The 14341-nt window shown below is 46.6% G+C and overlaps 1 pseudogene; it reads left to right on the top strand.

The window, feature by feature from the left end:
• The first annotated feature begins 13127 nt into the window (after positions 1 to 13127).
• LOC126424978 (5S ribosomal RNA) lies at positions 13128 to 13245 on the top strand (annotated as a pseudogene).
• Positions 13246 to 14341: the final 1096 nt, after the last annotated feature.

Raw genomic sequence — 14341 nt, 5'->3', positions numbered from 1 at the left:
CCCCCTGTAGTTGGCCGGGTGGGCCGCTCCACAGTTGATGCATTTGCGTGGTGCTGTGTTGGGGAGTTTCCACTGTTGTGTCGTGCGACCACCAGCGCATTTGCGGCAGCGAGGAGCGAGATCGCATTGGATACCCGCGTGCGCAAAGCGCTGGCAGTTGTGGCATTGTAGGGGGGGGGGGGGCGGCTGTTGTAGATTTCTACATTGACGACCATGTGAAGAAATAATATTAAGTTCAACAGGTCGCGGGACTTGGCCGTGTCGGCCACCTCCGCCATGTAGTTGTGAGATGATCTCGCTGTGCCGAACTCTGTCATTCGGTTTACACGAATGCACTCCCATCCGAGGGCGGTGAGTTCCTCGTGTACCGTTTCGATTGGGGTTCGTGAGTCTATCCCCTTGATCACGTACTGCTGCGTTTTTTCTAGGAGTGTCCTGTACGTCAAATGTTCTACCTTTCTTTCTTTCAGAAAGTCCAGCAGATTCGAGTAGTCTGATTTGTTTGCCACGTACAGTGTGGCGTGGTCCCGGGTGAGTTTTGAGTCGAATGTTGTGAGGTAGTGTTTTGTGGTGTCACCGCCAGACACCACACTTGCTAGGTGGTAGCTTAAATCGGCCGCGGTCCATTTAGTACATGTCGGACCCGCGTGTCGCCACTGTGTAATCGCAGACCTAGCGCCACCACCAAGGCAGGTCTCGTGATACGAGAGAGCACTCGCCCCAGTTGTACGAGAACCTAGCTACCGACCAGATGTACGAAGCCTTTCTCTCTCATTAGCCGAGAGACAGAATAGCCATCAGCTAAGTTAATGGCTACGAACTAGCAAGGCGCCATTAGCCATACAGTGATTGTACTTAAAGTCTCCTGTGTATCGTCAAGATCGATGTACCACAATGATATTAAAGATAAGTATTAATCCTGCTCCGTACTTTTCTTCCTAACATTAATTACGTATCCTGTTCCAGTACATCACGCCCGTCTGCGTTAGTCTAGATTGCCTTTTCAGCCATCTCAACTTCACGGTGTCGGCCCAGCTACCGACACAACATTGGCGACGAGGGAAAAGAGTTCTTTCTGATTGCTTACATTTAATTGTGTCATGGCTTCGCCACATTCTCCAGATGTACTGTCCGAATTTTATCGCTTGCAGAATCAGCAGACGCAGGCGTTACTGGATGCCCTTGGACAGCTCGTCCAGGGTCAACGTACCATTCAAACCGATGCGGCCGCCGCCGCTTCTTCGCTACCGCTGCCAATAAACGCTGTTGCACCTCCCTTTCGACCATACGTGGCAGCCGATGAGACCTGGCACGAGTGGTCTCGCCAGTTCAACTTTCATCTAGCAGCCTACAGAATTCAAGGTAATGAGCGGCAGCCATTTTTGCTTTCTTGTGTCGGTGTGTCCACATACCGTGTGATAGTGAAATTGTTTCCCCGACGCGACGTAGCAACTCTGTCCTACGAGGAAATTTTGTCTGCATTAGATGCCTATTTCAAAGAAACAGTTAATGTGGTTGCAAAACGGTATACGTTCTTTCGTACAAAACGTACGGCCGGTCAAACTAATAGGGAGTGGGTAGCAACATTGCAAGGACTTACTAGGGACTGTGCCTTTGAATGTGACTGTGGTCTTTCTTATTCAGATACAATGGTGCGTGATGCAATTGCACAGAACGTTTCTGATGTTCGCATACGGGAGCAAATTTTGAAACTAGTTAATCCCTCCCTTCAACAAGTGATAGACATATTGGATAGACAGGACACACTTGACTGTGCTCAGGAATCTTTTGAAACTTCGCCAGCCGTGTGTAACATTAACCGGCCCGCTGGACGCGCTGCGCGGCCCGGTAACCGGGCCTCGCGCACGTCCGCACAGCTGCCGCCGCGCGCTAAGCCACGTGTGCCGCGCCAGCCCACAAATGTCGTGAAATCGTGCCCGCGGTGTGCTACTAGACATTCGCGTGAACATTGCCCGTCACGCCAAGCTATTTGCTTTTTCTGCAATAAGAAAGGACATGTTCAAAGTGTTTGCCAGAAAAAGCTCAGATCAGACAATCACAATCATTCCAGGCCCTTTGCTTCGCGCCGGAATCGAACCAAGGACACTCAGGCTCGTGGACCTTCGCCTATGGACATTCATGTCGTTAATTCCACTTCGTCCAGTGACACTTTCTCTAACAGTAACTGTGTTCGTCCCACAAAAACTGTGCGTCGACGTCGCCGGAAATCACGTCAATTAGCAAGTGATTCTGTACCAGTGTCTGTTCCAATTGCACAAAACAGTCGCTCTTGTCGTCAGCAGGACAATAAACTTTTTGTGGACTTAGACTTTGACGGCAAAGTGATACCGTTCCAGCTCGATACAGGAGCTGCAGTTTCATTGCTCAATCACGAGACGTACAAACAACTGGGCAAACCTCCGTTGCGTTCCGCAAATGTTAAGCTAACTACATATTCCGGACAGAAAATTCCTGTGTTAGGACAGTGCAGCCTTCTTGCAACATACAAGGGACAAACAAAACTTGTGTCATTTTACGTTCTTCGTTCTTCTTCTGCAGTGAACTTGTGTGGTCTAGATTTGTTTCAGTTGTTTAACATTTCTATTGTAAATCAGGTGCTATCAGTGAATCAAACTGTGCCTTCAGACAGTGTTTCTAGTGTATGTGAAGAATTTGCAGACATTTTTGCACCGGGCTTAGGTTGCGCTAAACACTATGAAGCACATTTGGAACTGGAAGGAAACGCGCAACCGAAATTTTTCAGAGCGCGCAATGTTCCCCATGCATTGCGTCAGGCGGTCGCAAGAACATTGAACAATGTAGAATCACAAGGTGTGAGTGAATGTGCGCAATGCCTCTTTCATTTCAGCTCCGCTTCATCGCTTACGCCGTACAGGTATTCCGTTTCTCTGGACGACGGAATGCGAACGCGCCTTTCGCCAGTTGAAATCGGCGTTGCTTTCTAATACTTGCCTTACGCCATTCGATCCCCAGAAACCCCTTTTGTTGATGGTAGATGCATCGGATTTCGGGATCGGTGCTGTGCTTGCGCACAAAATTGGCTCCCATGATCGCCCTATTGCCTTTGCGTCCAAATTGCTCTCGTCTGCGCAAAGAAATTATTCACAGATAGAGAAAGAAGCTTTGGCTCTCGTGTTTGGTGTTACTAAGTTCCATGATTTCTTGTATGGTCGTCACTTTACCATCATCACAGACCACAAACCTTTGACATCGCTTTTTCATCCGACCAAGCCTGTACCTCCACGTACAGCGCAGAAATTCATTCGCTGGTCTATTTTCCTCTCGCAGTACCGCTACGATATCTTGTAGCGGTCCACTGCTAAGCACGGAAACGCCGATGCGTTGTCCCGTTTGCCTGTTGCTGAGGATAAAGCATTCGATTCTTCCGAACTTGCTTGCATGTTCATTGATTCGGAAACCGATGAAGTGGTCGAATCGTTTCCGATTGATTTTCGTCGTGTCGCTACAGCCACAGCTGCTGACCCTGTCCTTGCTACTGTTTTACGTTTTGTTGCTACGCAATGGCCTTTGTCAAAGTCTCGGATCGAGGATCCGTTGGTTCGCCGATTTTTTGCTCACAAGGAGAGACTTTTTGTTCGACGTGGTGTTTTGTTGTTGCGTTCTGATAATGATCAGTCCAGAGTAGTGGTCCCACGTTCGTTACAGTCCTCTGTTTTACGGCTTCTTCACCAAGGACATTGGGGTATAGTGCGAACGAAACAACTTGCTCGTCAGCACTGTACTTGGTTCGGAATCGATGCTGCGATTACGAATATGTGTTCTTCGTGCCCGGCGTGTGCCGAACAACAGTCCGCACCGCCGCGGCAAGTCTTTGCGTGGCCAAAAGCCACTTCCCCTTGGCAACGCTTGCACATTGATTTTGCTGGTCCATTCTGGAATGCTCGATGGTTGGTTCTGGTCGACGCCTTCAGTAATTTTCCTTTTGTTGTCCGGATGTCTTCCACGACGTCCTCCGCCACCATCCAAGCGTTGTCTGCTATCTTTTGCATTGAAGACCTTCCGCAGACTATTGTTTCCGACAATGGCCCACAATTCATGTCCGCAGAATTTCAGTCATTCTGCCAGGCCAATGGTATTCAACATCTGACATCCGCGCCGTTTTCGCCTCAGTCCAACGGTGCCGCTGAACGATTGGTCCGGACTTTCAAGTCACAGATGTTGAAATTGAAAGAGTCGCCTTCTCGGGAGGACGCATTGTTGCTCTTTTTGTCTTCGTATCGCTCTCAGCCCCGAGATGGTCGCTCGCCGGCTGAGTTGCTCCACGGTCGTCCTCATCGCACCTTGATGTCTTTGCTGCATCCGCCGCATCAGGTTCCTGTGCAGCGGCAGACTCCTGCTTTTGCTCCAGGCGACGTTGTATTTTATCGCAACTATCGAGGTTCACGGCGTTGGCTCGCAGGGCGCATTCTTCGCTGCCTTGGCCGCGCGATGTATTTGGTTTTGGGGGCCTCTGGTGAGGTGCGTCGGCATCTCAATCAGCTGCGCCTCTGTCGTCGCTCGGGTTCTGCCGCTCCCCGTCTGCTTTCAGCGACGGTGCCGTCCGGTCAGCGCCCTGGGGACCCATCTACTGGCTCGCCTCATCCCCAGGTGTTACCGACGATGCCTTCCATTTTGCCCCATGGCGACGCGCCGCCGCCGCCGCAGCAGCAGCAGCAGCCGCCGCCGCCGCCGCTTGTTCTCCCGCCGGCGCCGCCCGCATTCGACGCTTCGTTGCAGCCGCCAAGCGCCTCCCAGGGTCACGCGCCGCCGATCGCTTCCCGTGACCAGCTGTCCTCCGCCATGGAACACCCGCCCGTTCCGGACCACATGACGTCATCGCGCGTCGGCTACCCCGACGCAATGGAGGTTGATCCTTCGGTCCCTCCTGTCTCTTTACGGGCGCATACACCGCATGTTGACGTGCACCCTGGACTAGTTTTTCAGGCGTTTCCTAGCTCCCCTCGGACCGAATGGCCGGGTGCGGGTGGCACAGCCTCGCCTGTTGTTAGGCTCCCCACCTCATCGCATACGTCAACATGTGGTCCTCCCCACGGCGGGCGGAAGCCTTATCACACAACCGTTCGCCGATTTGCGGGGGAGGAATGTGGTGTCACCGCCAGACACCACACTTGCTAGGTGGTAGCTTAAATCGGCCGCGGTCCATTTAGTACATGTCGGACCCGCGTGTCGCCACTGTGTAATCGCAGACCTAGCGCCACCACCAAGGCAGGTCTCGTGATACGAGAGAGCACTCGCCCCAGTTGTACGAGAACCTAGCTACCGACCAGATGTACGAAGCCTTTCTCTCTCATTAGCCGAGAGACAGAATAGCCATCAGCTAAGTTAATGGCTACGAACTAGCAAGGCGCCATTAGCCATACAGTGATTGTACTTAAAGTCTCCTGTGTATCGTCAAGATCGATGTACCACAATGATATTAAAGATAAGTATTAATCCTGCTCCGTACTTTTCTTCCTAACATTAATTACGTATCCTGTTCCAGTACATCACGCCCGTCTGCGTTAGTCTAGATTGCCTTTTCAGCCATCTCAACTTCACGGTGTCGGCCCAGCTACCGACACAACATGTTTCGTATTAAATTCTTTGTTTAGAAAACCAAGGTCTCCGTAGTTGTGTATAATGACTGGTGTATAATGACTAGGTTCTGCGTAGCTGCTTGTTTGTTTGTGTGTGATGCAGTCGCAGGGTAGTTTGTATTGTTCCCTGTGTTGCTAATTTGCGATGTTGTCGGAGTTGACAGCAGCACTCGGCCGTTGACTCGTGAGTTTGTGGACTCACTTGTTTGTGTGTTTGTTGGCTGTTTGCGTCGTGGACCGACCTGCTGCCACGGTCCGTCTTCGGAGTTGTTGGGGTCTTCTGTCATCTCTGGCTCCGAGTCCGTCGGTGCCTGAGCCGCCAGAAGTGAGAGCGAGGGCATATCTCTCGTGTTTGCGGCAGGCGCTTGTGTGTCTTGTGTTTGTGAGTGTTCACTCGCCATCAGCAGCTCGATCAGCTGTTGCTGATCTGCAGTCTGCTGGTCCTTCGAGGCAACTGCCTCTTGGAAGGTGGAGACTGGGACGGAAATGCTGGCGGGAACAGCCATCACCGCCTTTTGTGCTGCAGCTTTGCTGCGGGTTACTGGTGGGGATATGCAGGAAGGATCCGACATCTTTCCTACATAGGGAAGTTTTATTTGGTTAGGGAGGGGTGTACGACGGTTTTGCTCTTTTCGAAACGACAACTTTGGCTTTTTTTCGGCGAGAGTGCAGTATATTGTGATCCTACGGAAGGTGGGAGTCCCTACGATTTATCTGCGCGAAGTGCAATGCGCGGCGCAAGAGAGCGCGGGTAGAAAAGAGCGGCCTACAGTGCGCAGGGTTATACGTGAACGGGCCCCTGACACTGAAAAACCCGACCAAGGAACGGAAGAGTCCCGCTGGGGGGTTTGCAACCGAAGTTGCGGAGTGTTGAGCCGAAGCTCCTGCCACTTAGCGTTCCGAAGCGTTAAATAAGCGGCTTGCGCTGGTTCGCGGCACTCAGAAGAGCGTCACCGGCAGCTATGCCTCTTGCAGCTTGTTAGTGACCACTCCGAAGAGATATCGGCGGGCAGCTACGCCAGGTGCAGAGAGCAGCGGTCCGCTCGGGTCGGCTGCTCGATTTAGAATCGCACATTCGATATCTATCGTTTGGAGCCCACGGCTTCAATAGGCAAACATTATTGGGAATTACCTAGGAATCAAACACGCGGCATGTTAACCGATATTTGTATACGATCAGTAACGTTTATATCTTGCGGCAATATAATCGAACAATAATGTTATTATCTTGTAATGCATAATAGATAAAATTCCGTTTTCTTTTTAATACTGAAATATTTACAACATAAGAACGGTAACTACAGTTTTTTACTTTGAAGTTCTTAGAGGAATTCTGAATGTTGCCAGTAGGGTGTTTCCGCACCACTTTATCGCTACCTCGGAGATGGTGTGTCTCATTGCTCGTGCACCGACTATAACACCACGTTCAGACTCACTTAAATCTTGATAACCTGCCATTGTAGCAGCATTAACCGAATTAACAACTACGCCAGACACTTGTTGTCTTATACAAGCGTTGCCGACCGCAGCGCTGTATTCTGCCTGTTTACGTATCTCTGTATTTGAATACGCATACCTATATAAGTTTCTTTGGTGGTTCAGTGTAAGACCACAGTGAACCTGCATGAAATATTTCTGAGTGTTACAACTAGCTTGGCTGTGCTGCACCGCGAGTAATTTTAAACTCAGATTTGGGGAATGTTTAAAAATTTGGCGCAGCTATGGCTGCAAGGTAGAAATTAAAGGTACCATGGACACATCGGACAGTGGGTACTGACAATGTTATTATTAAGCAAACGGTTCTGCGAGGTAGGCTTACGACGCTGTTCTCAGGCAATGTGTAGACGGGTTTGGATTAATCAGGCGCAACAAAGTCCACTAATGTGCTATGAAGAACCTTTACGTTGCGCCTAGAAACCTCGGTGTGGAGGCTGAAACAGGCTAGGAAAAGCTGACTTTATAATTATTAAAGAACACTAAACTCGTCCCCTCCAAAGGGACTACGTCAGAGAGGTAAGAAAAGGAGTGTAAGTAATGGCGCCCAGAGGTTCGAGACAAGCAGTCGTGTCGTCATTTTGTCTGAATCCTGAACCAGAGAGAATGCCGGTTGTATAAGTTGCGGGCCAACCGCGACGACCAATTTAGTGATGAATTTCAAGAGCCTACTAGCCATCTGAATCAACCCCCAAGCTCTGCTGTACGATCGCGCCACAACTGTGGCGAGGTGGTTCCGGAACTCGGCGCTGCACGTGTGCAGAGAGCAGGGGGGCGGCCAACCTCTGATCTCTGGGTGACGTCGTCCGCAACGGGGCGCGATCCCTCGGCCTCCCAGGTCTGAGTCCTCCATCACCGACAGAGCCACCCTACGTGGGCGACTGGAGCTGCTGAGGCTCTACTGTGACGACTGCTGCTGACTGTTACCCTTCGGCTCTCCACGTGGTGAGTATGAGAAGGGCAAGAGAAGAATGCTCTGGAGGGCAAGTTCGGAGTTTCTGGATGTGCTGATATTTGCTGCCGGCCGCACCGCCTGAGGTGAGAGGGGAGCCATTACGTCACGTGGGCGGAGTGGCCGAGTGCGTAGCAGCAGATTCCTGCCCTTGCATTTGCACTGACACAAGTACAAATGCCGCGCCATCGTTGTCTGGCTCAGCAGAGGCACAGCGTCCAAACAATTCAAGCAAGTAACATTAGTAGTTTTATTTCTATAAAGCAGATTTGACAATACTTAACTTGGAGATTTACAAGGAGTAGTCGCACTTTAATGCGATTCTGTCTGTTTTAATTATTCGTTAGTTGACCGTCTGGTTTTAAACTTTCTTTGCTTTTTGCGTTTAATTTGATTGGGAAACCGTTGAGATTGAACTTAACTTATACATGGATGGACATGAGAAATGAAAGGTTGCAATAAATTTTTCATCTGTCATTATTACTTTACATATGAAATATTCTGTCGCAGATTAATAAAAATGAATTTCTTTGAATATTCCAAAATAATTATTCATGTTATACTTTTATTCAAGTACTAAAGCTGTTTGTGCAAGAATGGAAATATTATTGTCCATCGAACTCAGCAAACATTTTCACGTTGCAGTGGATTTTTGTTTAACTGGATATATCCCGACTAGCTTTGAAGCATGACTATCTTTACCATATGAAAATGTTTTCTTTTTTATATTGCTAAGCTCTCATGAAAATTATCCATTTTTAAATACACTTTACGATATGTTAAGAATTCATCACTTGTTTGAATGAAAATTTACAAAAGCCGCAGCTTGTATCCACCTGTGAATGCACAAGATAAAATCTACTATCTCTTTTTATTCTGCGTCTGAAATGCTGTGAAAAGAAACACTTTATTATTTTCGTTCACCTCTACCTGTACCCTTTTTAGGATGTGGTCGTTATTGCGATCGTATATTTAAATCTGCCGCTGCTGCAGACTGCTCGCTCGCGGCGCAGCTCCGCACCACCAGCGATATCCAATAAAATGCTGAAATTTCTAAATAAAATGGGTAATGTCCGGTGCGAACTTTGCAGTAATTGTGAAAAATAAATTTTACTAGATAAATATATTTTAACAGAAACAATTAAAATCTTTACACACCTTTTACAATTCCAGCTACAAATGGCGTCGACATCGACTTATGACAAATGAAGACTACTTAAGAGCCTAGTGCAACGTCACGGGTTCCTCTCCCATTAAGTCCGTGCAGAATACAATCAATTCTATTACAATATATTGCCTGTTTATATCTTAACTAATTCTTGTACAGTCTTTGTCAGTTTTGACTACATATCGTTTCTCCTGTGGCGGTTTTCACATCCTCCGCCACAGATAGTATTTCACACTCTTTGAATAATCATTTATAATAGCAAAATTCATAATTATCTTTTTCCTCACAAAATTAAGTGTCCTTTTGAAATTCAATTAACAGAAATTCATATTAATTATTTGTTACAGTGAGCATTATACATTGAAATGTTCTTTTAACTTTCACTTTGGATGCGTGCTGCCAAAGAACGTTACAACACACGATGGGCGACATGCAAACAAGTTATGTTCGTCGCTATAGATAAAATCCAAACAGGCAATGGATATGGATCGTAGCACTCTCTGCAAGGTTCTCTGCTATGCTCCGCGAATACGTTCCACTAATGTCCGTACACTGAGCCGATCTGAGCCCTGAGGCTGGCAGAAGCAGCGCTTATATTCAGTTCTTGCAGAGGTCGTTCGTAGGGCGGCGTGGTACTTTTCAGCGGGCTATTGACTGACGTCGCCGCACCGCCTTCTCTGGTCTTGCATTCTTCCTCTTCGTTCTGGCGCTTGTGGTTACACCGGAACAAAATGTTGGATATGGTGTGCAACAGCGTCCTTAATGCACACTGCCTTGCTCTTTGTGTATTTATTTTACATCAGATGTTATATCGATTTTCAATTAAAATTCGTCTCACAGCTTAATTAATTGTGTCAGGAAACGTGAGTGTCTCAATCGAAGTGCATCACCAGAGCTACAATTTAAGTGCTCAGTCTCCTTTGTGCGTTAAATAATATAAAGGTTACTAAAGATTTTCTGAATTGTGGTTATAAAAGACTTTGACGGTGCTGAATCTTTTCACATATTTTGATTACAGTCCGTATCTACGTACTGGCAGAATCTACAATTTGACGTATCTTCCTTCATTATACCTGTTACAGTTTGCACTGTAGGTGCACAAATGTGAACAATGTATGAATTCTCTTTGTGGTGTCACCCCCAGACACCACACTTGCTAGGTGGTAGCTTAAATCGGCCGCGGTCCATTTAGTACATGTCGGACCCGTGTGTCGCCACTGTGTGATCGCAGACCTAGCACCACCACAAGGCAGGTCTCGAGAGACGATATAGCACTCGCCCCAGTTGTACGAGGAGATGGCTAGCGACCATACGGACGAAGCCTTCCTCTCCTTTGCCGAGAGCCAGTTAGAATAGCCTTCTGCTAAGTCCATGGCTACGACCTAGCAAGGCGCCATTAGCCTTACCTACTTTGAGAGTTATAGTATAAATGTCTCAAGAAGAATGCTGTAGTCATCAAATAATAAAGTTAAGTATAAAGCAGCTACGTACTTTTCTTGCTACCATTCAATAGTTATCCTGTTCCAGAATTGACGCCCGTCGGCGTGAGTGTGTACGCGTGCCTTTCTATCGGCTACCCGTCACTGTGGACTGGCTGCCTTGTCAGTCCACTTCACTCTTAATGCGCACTAATGATGGACCTGACATCACGTCCATTCGTTTGAATTTTGACAGTTCCACGTGGCCTGATCGCCTGACCTCCTCTGGACATCTATGTGGCGCAGTGAGCTGCCGCTAACTGCTAGCCGTCACATCCACCACAGCCTAGCATGGTCCTGAGGCCGTGCAGTCTCGGTGTCCGCAACGAAACGTGTGCGACTCAAATGCTGCTAGCGACTAACAAACCAAACTTCCATTCTTAACTATGGCCAGTTGTGTCACAAGTACCACTGGGAGTTGGGATTTTTATCACCACAAGTGGCTACCATGAAGGAGGTGTTAAAAACCGTAGCAAGAGAAGTAAATAACATCCAAGCAGACAATACAAAGTTGTCCAAGCAGCTGGCAGAGAGGTATTTGGGTAAAAATGCAGCGAGAGATTTAGTGTCTTCTATCTTTGATTTTCTTCGGTTTATTTTCTAAGAGGCAGATGGGTAACTTCTATTCACTAACAAAAATTTTCCCAAGATTATTTGATAACAGACCATGGCCTACGCGTCCATTAACAGTAATTTTTTCTCTTCGGGGTAGCCTGTAGGTTCGCTGTAGAGAACGGATAGGTACCCCGTGATCATCAATGCATGGTCATTTTCAAGTGAATATTGTATATGGCTTCCGTATTGTGGTTTACAATAAAGCAAATATTTTCAGTGTATAAAAAGATTGTATTTATTTTGCTATTTGATAAACCATTACTTCTTCGTTAAACATTTTGTAATGTATTTCGATAGAACAACAAAGTGTAATTTGCTGTGAAACAGTGTAAAGAAAGAATCTAATATTTGCAAAGAATTATAGAACTTTAAGTGTCCATGAATTTATGATACTGTCAGTATGTACTAGTAAATTTCGAGATAGCAGTAATCTAATAATAGGTTTCGGTTCTTCTTAGAGAGACGATAATACAATCACTATTTAAATTCACTCAACGTGCAACAACAAAAGTCAAAGAAAAATTACATGAATTACAGAGTACTTTTAATCGAGCTTTACGAAGAATGAAATGAAGTTAACAGAATCTAAACGTATTCTAGTCATATATGAGAGGACTGTTTGCGTTTTCTCCATTCTGACGTCTATTCCCCGAAAGTTTCAGATGGAAGTCGAAGGGAAGTCCTGCAGTGGCTAGTATCTTCAATTGGAGCCTAACAAGTTAATCGTAACAACATAATTTTACAATAATAATGTTAACACTGATTGTCCTTGTTGCTACGCCTTTTATGAAATAAATCATCACATACTTTATTTGTTGTTCAGATCTATTATTTATGTTCAGCGCCACAGCCGCCATATAGAGAGTGAGGTGCACCTCTTTAAGGCGCTGACTATAGGTAGATAAAGACCGATGTCATACTGAGTGTGTTCAGCAGAAAAAAACGTAGTAAAACTTTTTTTGGGGTTAATTGCGGCGTGTAAAGTCTAGATGACTGTAGTAGTGATCTTGATGTCTGCAGTTGGTAAAAACCACTGCTTTAATCTAGATGACTCTAGTTGGATATTCATATTCATAAAATAAGCTATATAATAATTATATCTAACCTCTGTGAAAGGAAGTTTAGCATGTAATACTTTTGTTAACAAATTAATAAATCACTCGTAAGCTAGAATGAAATTTTCACTCTACAGCGGAGTGTGCGCAAGTCTCGGTCGGCACACAGTTTTAATCTGCCAGGAAGTTTCACTCGTAAGCTCTTTGCTGGACTTTTAGTACAACTGTGCAGATGGCACATATACCAAAAAACGTTTCCTATAGAATAATTGCGTCTGGCAGACAACTGTTTATCATTCTACAGTTTTAAAATTTCATGCAACGTCTTACAAAAATGCTAGAGACTCTGAGCACACCCATTGACAACTGCCATGGCCTGATAGTAGGTAAGAAGATACCTACGTTTATATTTTGCGTACATATGGTGACTCGAACTCCAAATGCCTTTTATTTACTGAACATATTTTGGTCTTGTTTAGGATTTGATTAAAAATGGTGTGGTCTGGTGGGCATCCAAATCTCAAGGCGCCCCAGGATCAGAGATCAGATGTGAAGAGCGCGACTTTTTTGTGTGGGGAACCCTCAAATCTAAGATGTATCGCAACAGCTCTCATAATCTTCAAGAATTGCAGCAGATTTCGGATGAGAGTGCAGCTCTTCCAGCAGTCCAGGTTGAGCCGCCTTCAGTAACTTGCTGATCAGGGCCAAAAACTGCCAGGAGATTTCAGTGTCTGCTATAGTCAGGTTGGCAACGGCCTTGCCGCAGTGCATATACCGGTTCTCGACGGATCACCGAAGTTAAGCGCTGTTGGGCATGGCCGGCACTAGGATGGGTGACCGTCCAGGCTGCCATGCGCTGTTGCCATTTTTCGGGGTGCACTCAGTCTCGTGATGCAAACTAATCGACCGAATAGAAGCCGCTCCGGTCAATGAAAACCATAACGACAGGGAGAGCTGTGTACTGACCACACTCCCCTTCTATCCGCATCCTCAACTGAGGATGACAAGCGGGCGGATGGTCCCAGTGGGCCACTTGTGGCCTGAAGACAGAGTGCTTTAGTACTTTATAGTCAGGTTAGTACTATATTTCCTTTTCTCTACTGTGTTTTTGTGCCCTGGAACTACGGTCTGCAGACCGCTGTCGCCGAGCGGTTATAGGCTCTTCAGTCCGAAACCGCGCTGCCGCTACGGTCGCAGGTTCGAATCCTGCCTCGGGCATGGATGTGTGTGATGTCCTTAGGTTGGTTAAGTTTAAATAGTTCGAAGTCTAGGGGACTGTTGACCTCAGATGTTGAGTCCCATAGTGCGTAGAGCCATTTGAACCATTTGATGTCTCTGTGCTACTTTTATGTGTCCCACCCTGTACCAAGGGTGAGTTGTCAGTGATAAATCTTCAACGCGTCATTGCCTTGAAATGGCGCACTGCAGCGAAACGCAAGTTATAATAATAAAAAAAACACGAAATACGAAAAAATCAATACGGCGCCTCCTAAGTTGTCGAACGCTATCATCACGTCGAGTAACGGGTCATTTTGATGACACACCCCAGGAAGGCGCGCGTGTCACAAACGCGACCTCACTTGCTACCGCAGGGCTGTCCAGAAACTAGGTATGCGGGCGGTCCCTTGGCATGCACTGTCCCTGACTATTGGTAAAAGAGCATGTAACCATAAAAATAAAAAAAAAAGTTGAGTCTGCAGCCACAGTACGTCAGTAATATTGTGCGAACCACGTAGTTCCATGTAAGACCCTTGCAACATTTCAGCTGAGATATAGAAAATGATGCAAAAACAAATGGTCTCGATCGAATGCCTTTAGAGATGGAAAAAGGTATCATAACGACATGTGAAAAGAAAAAAGAATATTACCTAGCACTTTTTTATCGACAGTGTCATGGCTTCGACTCCCAACAAAATATATGAGAAACAAAACAAAATTTTCATCATTATTTAGTTACTTTT

The sequence above is a fragment of the Schistocerca serialis genome, chromosome 1 (genome assembly GCF_023864345.2).
Source record: "Schistocerca serialis cubense isolate TAMUIC-IGC-003099 chromosome 1, iqSchSeri2.2, whole genome shotgun sequence".
In the NCBI taxonomy this organism is placed as follows: Eukaryota; Metazoa; Arthropoda; class Insecta; order Orthoptera; family Acrididae; genus Schistocerca; species Schistocerca serialis.
This window is presented reverse-complemented; position numbering and strand designations above follow the sequence as displayed.